The sequence below is a fragment of the Ceratotherium simum genome, chromosome 12, assembly GCF_057802395.1.
Source record: "Ceratotherium simum simum isolate JZ-2026a chromosome 12, ASM5780239v1, whole genome shotgun sequence".
In the NCBI taxonomy this organism is placed as follows: Eukaryota; Metazoa; Chordata; class Mammalia; order Perissodactyla; family Rhinocerotidae; genus Ceratotherium; species Ceratotherium simum.
The window spans coordinates 22,933,246-22,951,835 of record NC_141911.1 but is presented as its reverse complement, the minus strand read 5'-3'; the positions used below and the strand labels follow the sequence as shown (position 1 = coordinate 22,951,835).

Genomic DNA, 18,590 nt, shown 5'->3' with positions numbered 1-18,590 from the left:
CTTACCTGCAAGTTCCCCTTCCCACTCTGTTCCCACCAGTAAGGTCCCCTAGACAAACAATCCTCCTTATCAAAGGGACCAGGCACAGTTCCTGCTTATCCCTGAGTAGTGGGTTTTAGTTCACTGCCAGCCCACAGAATTATTCAAACAAGCCAATGAGATCCTCCCATAGGAACCAAAGGACACCTCTCCTCTAGATATTACAAAGCCTGCCTCCCACAGACCGTTTTTTCACTCAAGGGGTTCCTGGGTGCAACTTCCATGTGGCCTTGCATAGAATGCAGTGTCGTCTTCCTTGGGCTGTGTGTATATGCAACTAATAAATTGCTGTCAATCTCATCTTTCCATTGTGGGGTGTTGTGTTCAGCTATCTTGATAACCTTAAGGCAGGGTTAAATTATTAAAATAATTAATATTTTATATTAATATAAAATAAAAAAATGTATATTAGTAGAAGAAAGTCATTCTGGATTTCCTTGGGAACTAGATGAAAGTTTTCTGGAAATAGATAGTGGTGATGGCTACACAACTTTGTGAATATACTAAAAACCACTGAATCACACACTTAAAAAAGGTGAATTTGGGGCCGGCCCAGTGGCATAGTGGTTAAGTTTGCACACTCTGCTTCAGCGGCCTGGGCTTCTCGGGTTTGTATCCCAGGCATGGACCTACATATCACTTGTCAAGCCGTGCTGTGGTAGACGTCCCACATATAAAGAGGAGGAAGATGGGCACGGATGTTAGCTCAGGGCCAATCTTCCTCAGCAAAAAGAGGAGGATTGTCAATGGATGTTAGCTCAAAGCTAGTCTTCCTCAGCAAAAAAAAAAAAAAAAGGTGAATTTAATGGTATGTGAATTATATCTCAATAAAAAGTAGCTAAAAATGAAAATTAAAATAGTAGCATCCACTGCCCAAGGAAAACGTTGAATTGTCTCATACTAAATGTTAATATCCATTTGGAAGCATATCATATTACATTGGAATGTACAGAAATGATGATAAAGAGTGAAAAAATGAGCATTTATTTGGAGAGTAACTCATGGCACATGCTGAAATAAATATACTAAACCAACCTCTGTTCTAAGGAATATTACTGGATACCTAACAAGAATACTAATTAGCAAAAATTCTGAAGGAAGTAAAACAATTTACACAGAGAATATAATGCTTAATTTTGATTTATCATGATAGATTCATTAGTAATTAGAATTAAAATGAGTCATATATCAAATTCAGTTTTATAGACTCAAGTTATTAAATACTCAAGATGAAAAAACCCAAACTATTTTTATATTTAATATAATATTTAAAAACCTACCACCATAGAATGTTAAGATAGAGGAAATCTAGCTAGAGCTCTAGCTTCTTCGTTTCCCAATGAAAAGAACGAGACCCAAAAAGATCATGTGACTAGCCCAAGGTCATCCATCTACTTAGGTAGGGTCGCAGTCAGGACCAGAGGTGATGTTTTCCCTCTCCTAGCCTGTACTTGCTTTTTCAATGCCCCCTTCTCAATCACTGACATGAGACCCTGAGTATCATTTAGATTGATGCTAGGCTTGGTAAATATTCTTGTAGTCATTTTGACCCTGAATGTTCAGAGTCTTTAGGCATATGTATCCTATATTTTAAAAAAGTTTTAAAAGGAGCATTTTGTCAATCAAGAGAGAGACACTCGGTATCTTGGTAAAGAAAATGTCGATAGTCATAATCAGGTCACTCTGAGATGCTATTTATGAGAATCGCTCATGAGAATAATTTATGAGAATCATGTAGAAAAATGTCTATTTGAGCACCATTGTGTAAGGACTGTTTTTTACCATATCTACTCACTTCGTCCACCAAAATTTTGGCTCTGTGTGTTTTAATCCACCTAATGAGATTTTTAAGCTTTACTCTTCTTAAAAGAGTTTAACTTAGCACTTTAAGACAAAGAAAAGGTTTAATTGGTCCTAGCTGATCATACATGCTATATAAAATTGAGTAAATGGTTAGTATAAACAAATGTATAGTACAGCAGAAACGATATACTTAAGGTAGAAAGTGGCTAGAGAATGCCACTTACCTACTTTTCCCAAATCTGGTTATCAGATTATTGACTCTAACAGTTATGTAGAGTCTATCCTATTCAATGGGTTAGGTGGCTCACAGTAGATTTTTAATTGCCTGTATTCTCTCTGTGGAATTCTTCATAGTGAGTGTTTTTACAAGAGCAGTCTCGTCTACCTTGAAGTTCACTATGACAGTTCCTATAAAATATCATTAACAATTTCCTCAATCTTTAAAGGTAGTGGAAGTGGAAAGCTTGCTTAAAATATTGATCTGGAGCAATATCAAAAAAAGAAAACAACTGTAATTTCAAATTGGTCTTTGTGTAGCTAATGATGGTGATTTAGAAGAGATGGCTCTTGGGGAAGCAATTGTAACTGGCTTTGTTTCTTTCACTCAGATTGATCCTGGAGCATAATTTTTAAGGCAAGAATAACAATAAAGAGAAGTGAAGTGTTCTGCCTGGAAAGTTACAAGAATTTGATAAGTCTTCTATCAAACTAGGACTATGAGTATTTCTGTGAGAGGACTCCTGTAAAATTTAAAGCATTTTTTTTCTTTTCTCCTGGATACTCAGAATTTAACATCAAATTTTTGTTTTCATTATTTCTTTTCCTGGGGTTGTAATTCACTTCATCACCCCTGCGCATTAAGCCATCAGCGTCCTAGAGTTGTAGTAAGAGTTATTTAGGAGTAACTAACTCCTAAGGAGTTAGAAGGAGAGGAGTAGTGTTCAACCTGGGTGACATGGTGATTCAAAAAATCATAGTAGCCAATGGAAGGCCAGAATACAGGGCAGTAATCCAAGTAATAAAGAATATGTAAGCTGCAATAGGCTGCCTTCAAGCAAAAGTTGGCCAAATCTGTTCTCACTTTCAGAAGAAAGTCACTTGCATGCTGTGTACAGCATCTGGTGCTTAACCCACTCCATATGAATACTCCACAGCGAAAAGTTACTTGGGAATATTAAAGCTACATATTTCCCTGGGTACAATCATTACCAAAGAAGTAATCTATGTCTCATGGAAGAGAAGAAGGGTATGGTAAATGCAATATTGTGACATGGGCTAGCTAAAGTTAAAAAATACAATAATCTCCCCTAATTCATGGGGAATACACTCCAAGACCCTCAGTGGATGACTAAAACCCAGAATAGTACCAAATCCTATATATACTATGTTTTTTCCTATACATACATACCTAAGATAAAGTTTAATTTACAAATTAGGCACAGTAAGAGATTAACAACAATAACTAATAATAAAATAGAACAATTATAACAATATACCGTAATAAAAGTTACTAGAGATCTTAGCAATCTGAGCGTACCATTTTTTTTCTTTCCTTATTAACTCAAGAACTTTCACCTTTTCACTTAAAGGAAGCACTTCACAGCTTCTCTTTGGCACATCCGAATTGCCAGCATCCCCACTCTTGCACTTTGGGGCCATTTTTAAGTAGAATAAGGGTTACCTGAACACAAGCACTGTGATACTGGACTACAGTCGATGTGATAACCTAGATGGCTACTAAGTGACCAATGGGTGGGTAGTGCATACAGTGTGGATACGCTGGACAAAGGGATGATTCACATCCTGGGCAGGACATAGTGGGATGCCAAGACATTTCATCACGCTACTCAGAACAGCATGCAATTTAAAACGTATGGATTGTTTATTTCTAGAATTTTCCATTTAATATTTTCAGATCGTGGTTGGCCTCAGGTAACTGCAACCACAGAAAGTGAAACTGTGGATAAGTGGGGATTACTGTATGTCATTCTACAACTTGGGAACACAAATGCTGACTTTTGACACATTGCTCTCCTAATCACTCAGATATCTCTGGGAAAAAGAATTAACAGTAGGACTTACAATAAAGGCTAGTTGGGCCCCAAAGGAATGAAAGGAACTATTTGTCTAAACTACTTGTTGATATCTAAAGGAAACGAGAAACCTTATTTTGAGATTTAACCATATGACAAATTTTATTTTAGTCAAAGTTATTGCTATTTTGGTGCTGTCTTTCCTTTCAATTCAAATTTCACAGCTCTCATTATTTGCCTAAGTATTATTGTAATTTTTACCATTGGCATCCACTTTCCATTAATTCTGATACATTTTCTAACTTTCAAGTTGTCAGGACTTCCCTTAAGACTTTTCTTCTTCTTAGTAGACAATCTTGTCACTTACTAGACTGAAACTCCAGAATATGTCAAAAGGAGAACTATTCCGAATAAAATAATTATGTTAATATTATTCTATGATATTATGATAATAGAATATGACAGAAAAAACTTGATAAAATCACGGTAATATCTTTCATGCAATTCAACAGAGTGATTTTTTAACAGCAGCAAGGAAAATTCAGCTATCAACGTGCTTTCACAATATTAAGTTGTAAGTTTCAGATTTCTCAGCCAAATGCTATGGATTAGGTTCATTGGGCCAATATCTAAAAATAATAGCTCTTTTTTCTTTTTCAGAATATATCAAAATAACGCATTCCTAGTAAAACATGTCACAACAAAAAAGAAACATTCAATATCTTAATTTTGAGAACTATGTTTAACAAAGTACATCATTAATGATGAAAGGGTAAATTCCATTCTTGTATCTAATCATTTTACTATTTCCAGATCTCTGGGGAATAGTTTTCCTTGCTATGACCGAACTAAAAATCCTTAGGCTACAAATTAAAAAAAAAAACCAGACACATACAAATTACAATAAATTAGTAAGAAGTACCGAGAGTAGTGGATTTATTACGGAGTGGTTTTTTTTTTTTTTAAAGATTTTATTTATTTATTTTTCCCCCAAAGCCCCAGTACATAGTTGTCTGTCATAGCTGCACATCCTTCTAGTTGCTGTATGTGGGACGCGGCCTCAGCATGGCTGGAGGAGTGGTGCCTCGGTGCGCACCCGGGATCCGAACCCGGGCCGCCGGCAGCGGAGAGCACGCACTTAACCGCTAAGCCACGGGGCTGGCCCTACGGAGTGGTTTTGAGGAAGTTGTAAAGTGAGCAAATGGAAAAGGACTTGAAAGCACACTTGCCTCTGGCGGTAATTTCTGAAATTTACAGCCATTGCTTTACTCCTTGCTTACTAGGTTCCTCCAGGTGTTTCTCACTGGAGTAATGACAAAGCCAACGAAGACTGCTTAGGGTCAAATTGCTACAGTGACAGCAAGTAGCTAGTGAACTGTGGGGAGGAGTGGAGATGTTTTTATGTTTATTAGAGAACTTATTGGACCAAATAAGAAATTTTCTTATATTAAGTTCTTTTTCATCTAGATTATTTTTTTAATGATCTCTGATATGACCTAGTTTTTCTTTTCTTTCTGTAATTGTAAACTTTATTATTATTTTTTTAATCCTGGAAAATAGAACCCTCAAATATAAGCTGAGCCTGTGTCAAAGGGCTACTTAAGTTTGGCAGCATACACACCTCAAAAGTGTAAAATATATGACTTTCATTTACTAAACAAAATGAAAAGCTGTTGACAGAGAAGCCTAGGCTGGATACTGTGTATTTTTTGTATATTTAACTCTTCCCCTTTGGCCTGACTTAAAGAGATAGTATTCTTTCAGATTGCCAAGGCAATGTTAATAGCAATAGCTAACCTTTCCTGAGTACGAGCCATGTGTGTTAGACACTGTTCTAAAACCTTTTCATAAAATAATTTCAAATAACCCTTACAATATACTATTAGGAAGGTGCCATTAGCATCTTCATTTCATGGATGAGAAAACCGTAGTGCAGGGAATGAAGTAACCTGCTCCACATCTGACTCCAATCTCTTGCCTCAGTACCTCTATAGCAATGATCATGACCATTAAATGTAATATCTCAATAGCTTAGAGTCTATTACTATTTGTTCTCAAGCGGTCATACAAATTGAGTCCATAACGTAAGACTCTTACTCTTAAGGAACAGTTACACAAAAAGACATCTATTTACCAAAAATGGTGGTACACTTACCAAATGCAGTGGTGTGGAGACAGTCAGAGATAAAAATGACTGCCTCTGTCCTCAAGAGTTTACAATAAAGTATGAAGACAGTGGTACCCAAATGATTAAAAAGCCAGTGATACAAGAGAGGGTCACAGTGCCATATGAAATGTATAAGGCAGAAGAGATTATTTCTGGCTGAAGAGATCAGGAAAGCCAATGTACCTATTAACAACTAAGTTAATAAACAATAGCAAAAAAGTATAAGAGGATATTCTAAACTTTTTGTTTGTTTGGTTGGTTGGTTGCTAACCTTGAGGGACAGAACCTACCGAGGAGCAATCATTTTAAAATTGTAACTAGTTTGGGCTGCACTTTTGGTCGGATCTGTGGAATGAGTCTCTTCCTTAGGTCTGGAAAAATAACCTGAGAAAGCTCTTTATTATCTAAATATAAAGGAGTCATCGTTCACCGTTCCTGGAGAAAGTCATTAACCTGAATGCTTCTTTGGGAGAAGTCCTTCTTAGTTCCCTATTAATTTAATATTTGACTACCGCTTATTCAATATGTGTGCATGTGTCCGTGTGTCTGTTGAGAAGTTACTCTCTGAATAACCTAAGCTGAAGCCCCTCAAACTTCAGCCTAGATCTTTAGAAAGACATCTGTTGAAAGACTTGAAAAAGAAAATGGTCTGGGCTCAGGGAAACCCAATCTGCGCTATAAAATTAATGACCTGTATGTGGTGCTCTTTAAGACCGGCCAAACTACATTTTGGGAAATGCACTGATGTGATTGTCCTATGAGAGACACAATACAAGAGGACATTCTTATAGCAGAGATAAAGGGTTTCAAGTGTCAGCGAACCAAAGAAGAGTTGGGTCCTGAGACCAGAAGTAGGAGCGAGGGCATAAGACCTGATATTGAAGATTAGGGTCACTCCTAAGAAGTAAGGCCTGGACTTTGAGGTATTGGTATTCTTGGAGGACTAGCATTAGTAACGGGTTTGGGGTACTTGCCATATGGGGGTAGGCCAGGAGGTAGACATATAGAAGCACAGTTAAAACGACCCTGCAGACGGAAGACCTGTGTTTTCCATGGGAACCAACTCTATACAGTTACACATTTTCATTGCACATTACTTCTTTTTCTAGTTATCCCTAAACTTTTAGAATAGACTTACCAAATATTTGCAGTTGTATATTCCTTGTATTTGGGTTTAAGAAATAGACACGTCTACACTTCGATGAATTGGCCTGAGCAGAGCAGCGCCAAGTATTGGTGACAGTGAAGAGTAGCAGCAAGAGACAGTCGTTCACCACTACCTTGCCTTACCTTGATCTCATCAGGGCTAGGGACTGAAAAGGCATTAGCATCACCACTTCATTTGGAAGCTCTTCCTGAGCACATGAGTGACAGCTGTCTCCTTGAGAAGCTCTCAGGAGTAAGTAAAACCATTTCAGAGGGACTAAAATCTTGTGTAGGCAAGTAGAGATCTATCATTGCTGGGTAATCTCATTTTAAAAAGTGAATGTATTTTGAACTCCTAGGTTGGTAAAGTATAGATTTAGCCATCATGCAAATTATAACACAAAGAAGTAAGAATTTTATTCTTATTCTTTTATGCTTAGTTATCTTACTGGAACTCCTCACTGGGCTTCTCTGAAACTAAACTCTTCATCTGTGAAAAGAGTATTAAAGCAATGCTTTCTTTCTCCAGTATAATAAATAAAAATATATCTAAGAATTCTGTGGAAGTATGAAGTTCTGTGATAAGATGAACACGATATTCTACAAAATTGGTAAACTTAGCTAATTGATAACACACAGAAAGTCTCAGAGAACCTGATAATATACAACAATAAACACACACGAATGCCATGTGCAAGAGGAAATGCTGTCATCTTAACATTTAACATATCTTGAAGAGAACCAGAAAATGACCTCAGAAAAGAACATTATCAATCTTTCTGTGCCCAAGCTTAAGTAGAAAGCCTTGATCTTTTAAAAATTTTCCAAAATCTCATGTTCATCAACCCAGTCCTTTTCCTGTAAGAAATGTTGACATTCTGACAGGTAGTGACTTTTCTTACATAAAACCTCAAACACTGCTTAGCTGCAGCTGAGCTACCTCGAGCCAAAAAGATGAGACGGGATGTGTAACATGATGTCTACTTTCTCCTGTCAGCAAGGGGCTGGGAGCGTAAAGTGGAAGTGCTGGAGTGACAGAATCGACCTGTAGTATCTACACAAGAGAAAAACAGACCTGAAAAGGGGAGCTGCTCATCCTTGCTGTGACGGTGGCTTACTAAGAGCAGGAGTAGAGAATGTCTTTGAAAATTCAAAGTTGCTTTAAGCAGAATGGAAAACCAATGTTAGAGAATTAAAATTTCAAAAACACTATACACAAGCACGTGTATTTGATGATTACTGTAAGTGCTAAAAAAATAATGTTATAGGGGGCCGGCCCTGTGGCTTGGCGGTTAAGTGCGTGCTCTCTGATGCTGGCGGCCCGGGTTCGGATCCCAGGCGCACACCGGGGCACCGCTTCTCCGGCCACGCTGAGGCTGCATCCCACATACGGCAACTAGAAGGCTGTGCAACTATGACATACAGCTGTCTATTGGGGCTTTGGGGGGAAAATAAATAAATAAATAAATCTTTAAAAAAAAATAATGTTATAATATATGTCATGAACTATATTAACCTTTAGGAAAATAAGGAGATACTAAATTAGATTTAGATCCACTCAAATTTCTGGATAAAAGATGACATATCTCACTTCATCTTTCTCCCCCTGTTCCCAACACCAAAGGCTTGTTAATTATCCTATTTACTCAGGTATAACCTATGTGATGAATGGTTAGTTAACAAATAAAGATCTCCATTTCTGAATTAAGCCATTTATCTTTTAGACTTCTAATAGCACCAACATTTCTCCATCCATATCAACATAAGATATACCCCTAGGGATTAAGGATATAGATATATTTATTTGCTGAACTCTAGTTAAGAGTGACTCACCTACACCTATATCCTTACACCCTCATCCATAAAGGATATCTCTAATCATAGAATCCTTACTCAACAAACCTGAACATCACCTCCTAAACATTGTCAAAACAGTGCTCCAGGCAGTATCTAACAAGTCACCAGATTTAGCACAAGAATCAATACCTATTTGCTACCTGAAGTATCTAGGGATCCTTTGAGTAACAGGCCCCTATAACCTGCCACTATTATTCTCAACAGAAGCTTCTGTAATTGGCTTCAGGTAGTGGTTCGCTGGGTGAGTTTACCTTTAAGTGTAAAGAGAAAATGGGGGAAACTTATCACCAACCGCTCCCTTGGTGGTAGCAACAGGCAACAATGGCTTCCTGATCCTTTGGCAAATATACCCCACCACCAGCATTCTCTAAGGATGAGGGCTTCTAGAATCTTTTCCTGTCTAGTACTATTTTGAGATCTGCAATTTGTCTCTGAAACAGCTATTGGCTCCTTCTCTATGTGATCAATCAGTGTTAACTTTTATCTGCTTCATCTAGAAAACAGCTATAGCAAGTTTCTTTTTAGCTCTCTTGTGGCAATTACTTACAAAGAAAAGTCTTACACAGAAACTTATCTAAAGAACTCCCCACCCCCACCATCTCCATTAAGGTTAAAATGTCTGTACCATACCACACCAAATCCTGGTTGTTTCTTTATCTATCTTTTGTCCTGTCTTCAAGCAATGCACTTCATAGCAAGGCTGGTTTTTTTTTTTTTTTTTTTTTTTTTTTTTGTGAGGAGATCAGCCCTGTGCTAACATCTGCCAATCCTCCTCTTTTTTTGCTGAGGAAGACGGCCCTGGGCTAACATCCGTGCCCATCTTCCTCTACTTTATATGGGACGCCGCCACAGCATGGCTTGCCAAGCAGTGCGTCGGTGCGCGCCCGGGATCCGAACCAGCGAACCCCGGGCCGCTGCAGCAGAGCGTGCGCACCCAACCACTTGCGCCACCGGGCCGGCCCCAAGGCTGGCTCTTTTTAATTAAAAAAAAAAAAAAGCACCCTACTAGTCGCAATACAGAGTTCATCATTTGAACTGGCAATGTGCAAGCTTTAGGTAAGATGATAAAATGGTAAAAGTACAAATTCTTCACAGATCCTCTCAAAAGGTAGAGGAATAACAGTTTAAAGTGACCTTAGGAAAAACTCTGGTCATCCCGTGTAATTACTCAACTTTGTGCAAACTAAATTTAAAAAGTCATTCCGGATTTTAGGTAAATATAGAAAAGAATAACCTATAGAATATTCAAATGTGATAAAAAAAATCATATTTAGTTTTTTTAATAATCAAATTCAATTGAGATATTAGACAATAGTCATGTTCTGAGAATTAGTACTGGTTCTTTTCATTTCTTATGACCAAAATTATACCTTATGGTAATAGCTACCCAGTTGTGATTATCCTGAAACCAGGTAAAGAAAATACATATGCATCTAATGAGGGCAATCTATTTAACAGAGAACCAAAAGATCCTGGAATTATAACTACCAGTAGGGGATGTTGACATGATGTCAGTTCACTGGATTTTGCTCAATTCTCAAACATAATTCCAAAATGAGTCAGTGTGAAAATAAAGACTACTTGACTAATGACGCAGATAATCCTGACTCTTCAAGGGAACTTCATACTCCATAGATTCTGGTTAAGTAATCTATTACAGCTAATGATAGACAGCCATTGTCTCCTCAATTAATCACTACCCCATTCTACCATTTCTTTGTCCCTCTCCTAGTTTCATTGTTCATACTTAGCTTTTCCAATAAATTTTCAGTCTGTTAAAATCTTTGGGTGAGCAGGGCCACTCCTACATTGCTTCTCTGTAAACCATTGCCTGAAGCTGGGATTTCTATAGCATTTCATGAAGGTCCTCAAATGGAAAGAAAAACTGTCATTTTAACAAAAATGAGATTAACCAAACTGACTATTGTTAAGTATGTTTCAAGTCCTTTAGAAAATTCTGGCTAGCTGACCACTGTGCATTGTGAATAATTCTTTTTTAAAAGAAAAGATTAACTCCTACAAGTAGTTTTGAAGATCCAAGCAAATGTTGCCTTTTCTTCCTTCTGACCATCCATAATAATCAACTTTGACAAAGACACTAATGTAATTGTCTCACATATATATAAGCCTTATATCCTAACATGATGTTTAATTTCCTGTAGGCAAGGATCACCCACAGGTCATGTTTAGTGTGCCCTATGGACCCTAGAACCTCTCTGAGCTCTTTGCATTCGAAAAGTGAATTTTTATTAAATCCAGCAGATGATATCTCACAGAATACATGGAATACATGGTTCAGAGAGTAGACTAAGAAGATATTTTTATGGCATGACAACTAGAGGATAGGCCAGGCCTGGAAAAGTTTATCACTACGTATCAGCTTTCCTGAGAAATGGCTGCTTTTCAGAGTTTTTTTCCTTTTTAACCAAGAGATTTTGATGATATTTTGTCTTCGTTTTCCAAAGCTGGTTCCTTGGCAACGGCTTCAAGGACTTCTTCAGTAAAAACAACTATTTTCAGATTTGAGTCAGTAGTAAAAATTCATGTTTTTGGTCAGGAATACCATGAATTCACATAGTTTGGGACATAAAGTCAGATAAATCAGAAGCTTCCCTAGTGTAGTACGTGTTGGATGAATAATTTAAAGACATTCAGACGGCTTGTTTGAAGTGTGGATTATCTTAAGTATTTCTGGATATTTAATAAATTTATGTCAAATTTTCAAACTTCTGACATTCAAACATCATTAATCGTGGCTTTTATTGTAGTTATAAGTGTCTCACTTGGGCCTGGCCCACATTAAAAATAATCTGATTGCCTGATTTATTGATGGAAATCTCTTCGTTATTCAATAGGATAAATTATTTGTGCCCAGAGTTTTTCTGTTTAGACACTGTATTATTGCCTCATAAAACAATGTGATGGAATGGTTACTGCCAAAAATAGTAAAAAATAAGCAACTGTTGGTTTTACCTGCACATAATTAGAAAGTGAAATTCCATTGCAAGTTAATTACAGAGATTAATTCCTATTTAGAATCTATCACAGAGGTCAAGTATATGAGTCTTATTATTAAGTTTCACCTGGACAGATAATAATGATTTTAAATGACTTGTTAACTTTACTTCCTAAAATCTTTGAAAGTGACTTGAGTGTTGTGTTCTTTGCAAATATAAAGCACCAGTTTCAAGTCTTTCCCAGGGTTCACACGTTCCCTTTAAGTGGAAGGAGTGGACCAAAAAACACTGCATATAAAGTCCTATTTGAGACCTGTGTCTGCAGATAGGTAGTTACATATAACAAGGACTATGATTGCCTTCTTAACACAGAGAACAGGCATTTCTTCTAAAGAGCTGGGAAGTCTAATTGGAAAAACTAAGTTGCGGCCGTGACATTTCTGACCTCGCCCTGCTCCGGCAACCTTGAAATTGGTCCTCTTTGAAGAATGAACTGACCAGGAATAAACAAGGGTTTAGATTCTTTTCTACCCTAGATTTAGGCCATTCCAACCAGACATGAAAGTAGAATTGTCACCATTCTAGAAATGTGTTCACTTTAGGGGATGCCCAAATCTTTGTAAAGAAAATATACAATCTGGTAGGCAGAATAATTCTCTCTCAAAGATGTTCACTTCGTAATCCCCAGAATCTACAAATATGTTATGTTACATGGCGAAGGAGACTTAAGGTGGCAGATGAAATTGTGGTTGTTAATCAGTTAACCTTAACTTGGATCATCTGGGTGGGCCCAATGTAATCACAAGGGTGCTTAAATGGGAAGAGGGAGGCAAAAGTGCCAGTGTCAGAATGATGTGACGTGGGAAAGATTTGATCAGCTGTTGCTGGTATTGAAGATGGAAAGGGGCCACAAGCCAAGGAATGTGGGTGGTCTTTAGAAGCTGAAAGAAGGAAGGAAACAGCTTCTCCCCAAGAGCCCTCAGAAGGAATGCACTACTGACATTTGATTTTAGCCCAGTGAGACCCATTTGGGACCTCTGACCTCCAGAACTGTATGAAAATAAATGTGAGTTGTTTGAAGCCAGTAAGTTTGTCAGAATTTGTTACAGCAGCAGTAGAAAACTACGACAATGATGAATAAGAGAGCTAAGACAGCTCCAGGGATAAAAATATTACAGAAACTTCTCCATTTGGATTTCGAAAAATTGGTTGCAAGTTCATTTGCTCATAAGCTCAAAATAACAATATGAAAACTACCACCCCTGCCATCTGTTGGTGGTGACAAAGTCACATCCTTTGTTCTTGGGCAAAGCTTTATTCTTATCAATGAAATTTTGCAGATGGAAAGACAGAATAGAATCACTTTTCTATGTTGTGAACAAAGTCTCTTGCCTTTGCCTGAAGTCAGATTCCCCAGAGGGCACTTGCCTCAGACAGAAGAAATCGTGCTCAGAAGAACTGAGCAAAATTGAGAGTCAGAGGTTCCTTGTTTCAATCTCTGAACTTTGCTATGCGCATGCAATTTGACCTGAAAACAGCTCCATCATCTTCCATAAGGGTGCATCCAGGGGGCTGGCCCCATGGTGTAGCGGTTAAGTGCGCGCGCTCCGCTGCTGGCGGCCCCGGGTTTGGATCCCGGGCGGGCACCAATGCACCACTTGTCAGGCCATGCTGTGGTGGCGTCCCACATAAAGTGGAGGAAGATTGGCACGGATGTTAGCTCAAGGCCGGTCTTCCTCAGCAAAAAAGAGAAGGATTGGCATGGATGTTAGCTCAGGACTGATCTTCCTCACAAAAAAAAAAAAAAGGGGGTTCATCCAGGTAGCAAGAATAGGCCTCCCCTCTTCCACTGAAAGCTGCTCCAAGCAAAGAAGGCACTGAGTGCTGGACAAAATTTTTTTACATTATTTCTTTTTGTGCTTTCATCTAAAATAGAAAAATAAGACTAAAAGTATTTCTTTCTAAGTCACTCCAAATTTTATTTGCCAACATCCTTAATTTCCTAACCACTAATGACATTAAATTTTTACTTCACTTGCTTATAAAACTGCACCTTTCCTGACCTTCCCAAATCTTCAGGTTTTATTGGCACTTGCTCTTCACAACCATACTGAGAATGCTTTGGTTGGGCAGAAGTTAGTGTGTATAGCGCTCACCATATCCATCCATTCATTCATTTGCCATGCATTGTTCTGAGTCCTGCAGTTGCAATGATGAATAAGAATGATGAAAATCCAGGGCCGGCCTGGTGGCATAGTGGTTAAGTGTGCACACTCCATCCAGGGTTTGCAGGTTCAGATCCCAGGGGCAGACTTACACAACACCCATCAAGCCATGCTGTGGCAGCGCCCCACATACAAAATAGAGGAAATATTGACACAGATGTTAGCTCAGGGACAATCTTCCTCAAGTGAAAAAGGAACACTGGCAACAGATGTTAGCTCAAGGCCAATCTTCCTCACCAAAAAACTAAATAAAAAAAAAAATGAGAAAATAAAATAAAAATCCTTGCCTTTATGGAGCTTTTATATTCTAGTGGGAATGTGTGGGAAGACAGAAACAAAGAAATAAACAGGCACTGACATAGAAACATACATACCGAATTATAATTTCAGGTGGTGATAAATTGTATAAGTAAAACAAAACAATGGGAACCAGGGTGACTTAGAGGAGACTACTTTAGCCAAGATGGTATCAAAATTATCTTTGCATTTTTAAAAAATATTTTATTTTGTCATTTATGTTTTAGGAAAAAAATATTCTGCCCCATCTTTCCAGAGAATTTGAGAAAGTATATATGAACTGGTATTTTATACAAAAATAATAATTAGATTAAATATACAAATACACACACAGAAACACACAAATATGCACTAACCACCAACAGCCAAAGCAGTAGTTCAAACCATCTTAGACTTACAAAATGCATCTATTAATTTCTAGCATACCTGTTCTCTGCTTATCTACTCAGTAACCACTCCTATCCTTTTAACCTAAAAGAAAACTTTCCAAAGCAGTTTGTAGAAGGAACAACTTTACCTCAAGTACTCCAGGGAGTGAGGGGAAGGGATAAAGAAACATTGAGATAAAATCAAAATATATAAACACAAAATGTTAAATTAAAAATTGGGAAATGTTGAAAAATAGCCAAACACTATTATTTATACAATATCAACTGTATGTAGATACAATATAGATATAATGTGTCTTTTTAGTAAAAAAAAAAGCATGTCCACAGGTGAAGAAAAAATTCTGTCAACTTTGAAGAAGAATGGCTTGACATTTTACAGATCAGCGCTTAATGAATAAATGGGAATTTTATGCAATAGGGGTCTCTATAGATGAAGTACGCTGACTTTCAGAATACACATCACACAAATCACCAAAACTAAAAGGAAAAATCCATCATAGATTTTTTTAAAATTTTTTTTTCATTGTTTTATTTTTATTTTTCTTGGTGAGGAAGATTAGCCCTGAGCTAACATCTGTTGCCAATCCTCCCCTTTTTGCTGAGGAAGATTGGCCCTGGGCTAACATCCATGCCCAGCTTCCCCTACTTTATATGTGGGACGCCTGCCACAGCATGGCTTGATAAGTGGTGCATAGGTCTGCACCTGGGATCCAAACCCGTGAACTCTGGGCCATTGAAGTTTAACCACTATGCCACCAGGCCAGCCCCCATCACAGATTATTTTAAATAGCTTCCTCTTCTTGTGCATTTAAAATATAATATGACTTAAAATCTTGGTTTAGACTTTTTAAATACATACACTAATACAAAAATCAGATAAAATGACATGTATGATATATACATATATACAACAATATATAAAATATATTAACATATTCATGCCTTTTCTTTGAAGTCCTAAGTTCACCTTAAGTGAGATGATACTTTCAGAAATTGCTTTGTAAACTATAAAACGCGAGAGAAGTGTGATTACTCTATTTATCTGCTCTATATTGTGTTTTGTGCCAGTTGAGAGCTAACGTAAATGTGAGCTGGATACATTTCATAGCTTGTGGGTTATAACAGAGAAAGTTTTTGTAAGTGAATACTCTTTAAAATAAAAACAGTAAAACACCTTACATGTACTTTTGCACGTTTTATGGAGTAAATATCAGCAATAAACTTCAAAAATAGCTGTTTAAATATGAAAAATGTCTTGTCATTAGGTCATTTTAAAGAAGAAGAACAATTTCCAGTCATGCAGTAAAATTTGCTAATGGATACCTTGAAAATCACAGATGTAGAATTACATCTTTTAGAAATAGAACAAAATCTGAGAATTACTTAGCCTCTATTCCTCATTTTACAGATGTAGAAATGGCATTCCAGATATGGTAAAGGTCTTGCTGATCTCATTCAGTAGTTAGTGACACAGTGTGATTAACTTCACAGCCCCCAACTCTGAGCTTGGGTCTTTTCCAAATTCACCATATTCTGCTGTGTCTACCTGAAATCTCATACCTGCTCATTATAAATAGCCAACACAAACGTTTTCTAAAACTAAAAGAAACGCATTTTGGGGATTTTTATAGAATTAACACACCATTTCAAGAACTCTGGTATTCACTAAAATTCCACTAATCCTACTAAATATGTAGTAATATTTAATTTTTTCTATTTGAAAGAAAGATTTGCATTCAGCAAAATATATATTCTCCAGCCTCTATTCTCTACACACTTAGTTCTTGTTTAGGCTGTGGAGTTAAGGATTTCTATTGAAAGGGTTTCTTCATGTAAAACAAATCTCAGTGTCTATAATACCTTTATCTTCCTCTTACTTTCTCCCTCAAAAAGATGTTCATCCTTCAGCTGTGATTCAAAATAACATATATTAGTGGTAATAAATCATAAATTTTTTGGAAGTTTCCAACTAGGTAACAAAGAACTATCAAAAGACTTAATGGACTGTTTCAATCAGTTTATGATCATTAAGACCAGCAGTTTTTTTTCAAAAATGGCTTATACACAACTCACTCCAGAATTACCTATGAACCTTGTAAATATGCAGTCTGAGTCGTACTGCAATCCTACTGAACTTAAATTTCTACATGTGAGGCCTCCAATTCTATATTTTTAACAAGAACTCCAAAGGAATCTTACTGACAACAAACTTTCACTTAAGTTCTTGAAGACAATGACAACTTATTTGTCTTTAAATCTTCAGTGTCCAGTAAAAAACTATCTGGTACATAGTCCAAAACTACTGTTGAATTGATTAAATACAATTAGGTCTGGCTTCAATAGAAAAATAGAAGAGTAGTAGTGTTAATAAAGAAATGGGGAAGAGGACACTCAAATTCTCATCATTTCATGAGAAACTGAGTATGCCACATACATCTCTTCCTAATTCAGGAGTCCTCCAGCCTAAGGTCCACACATCTGTTAATAGGCCCATTCTGAGTCCTTATGATTTACCAAGAACTGTATCAGCTGAAGACATGTGCTCCCTTATTTGATTGTCAAAGCATCTCAGCATTATACCAGTTTTACAGAGGAAATGACTGAGGTTTTTTCAGTGATTAAATGACTCAAGGACATACTGCATCTAAAGAGAGATGCTGAGGCGGAGTCAAGATGGCGGCGTAGGCAGACTCTAAACTCACCTCCTCCCGCGGACACAGCCAATTTACAACTACTCGTGGAAAAATTACCCCTGAGAGAGAACTGAAAACTGGATAAGAGGAACTCTTGCAACAAAGGACAATCCTAATTGAGGTGGAAGAGGCAGAAACTCCCTTCGGGAGAGAAAAAATGCCGCCTTCACAAGCCGCCAGCTTCATGGCCGCCGGGAGCAGCTCACAGGTCAGCAGCCTCCCTGGAGGACCGGGGCCCTGAGCTGGGGAGCGCCCCCGCTGTGGGCATTTTGTGGACCCAGCACAATGGAGACGAGTGGCAGAATAACTGACATTGCCTGCTACTAAAACACTGGGGAGTACTCCCAGAAAAGCTGGTTCACAAAGAAATTAAAACCGGCTCTTAAAGGGCCCACGCAAAACTCACCCGTTTCAGAAAGCAACCGAAAATCACCAGAAAGGTGCACAGTGCTTTGGTGAAAAGAGACTCACCTGATAGGCCCTGAGTGCATCTCGGCGGGAGGTAAGACCTCTCCAGGGACTGGGACATTGGTGGCGGCCATTGTTGTGGCATGGTGTGGGCAGGCAGACACAGATGCCATTGGAGTTGTCCCTGAGGCCTGCTAGCCCAGGGTCTGCCCCACCCACTAGAGCACCGATTTAATCCAGCTCAGCCAGGGCAGGCAGCCCACCCTAGAGACTGGCCCCACCCAACAACAAGCCCTCAGGCAACTGGTGGGCCTGCATAGATTGGTGACTGCATTCTCTGCAGCCTGGCAACTGAGCCGAATTCAGTGGGGCAGGGCATGCACAAGGAGCTGTGGAGAGTGTGGGGCGGTGGTGGAGTGTATGGGGCTCCCGCCATGGAGAGACTGGATCTGCCTCAGGAGGTCGGGGCACACACACGGGGCAGGACTGTGTTGACTGTGTGTGTGGGCCTGTGGGCGGCAGGGCTTGTCAGCTGCAGAAGACTTGTGCTTCTCAAAGACCCATATGGGGGTTTGC

The 18,590-nt window shown here is 38.2% G+C and overlaps 1 protein-coding gene across 2 annotated transcripts in view; it reads right to left on the bottom strand.

Moving 5' to 3' along the window:
* The window catches only part of MARCHF1 (membrane associated ring-CH-type finger 1), a 573,636-nt gene extending 555,483 nt beyond the window's left edge, over nucleotides 1–18,153 (bottom strand). For both annotated transcript variants that reach the window (XM_087437465.1, XM_087437464.1), the window contains exon 1: nucleotides 18,078–18,153. The gene's annotated coding sequence lies outside the window, so the exon portion shown is untranslated. The remainder of the gene's footprint in view (nucleotides 1–18,077) is intronic.
* Nucleotides 18,154–18,590: the final 437 nt, after the last annotated feature.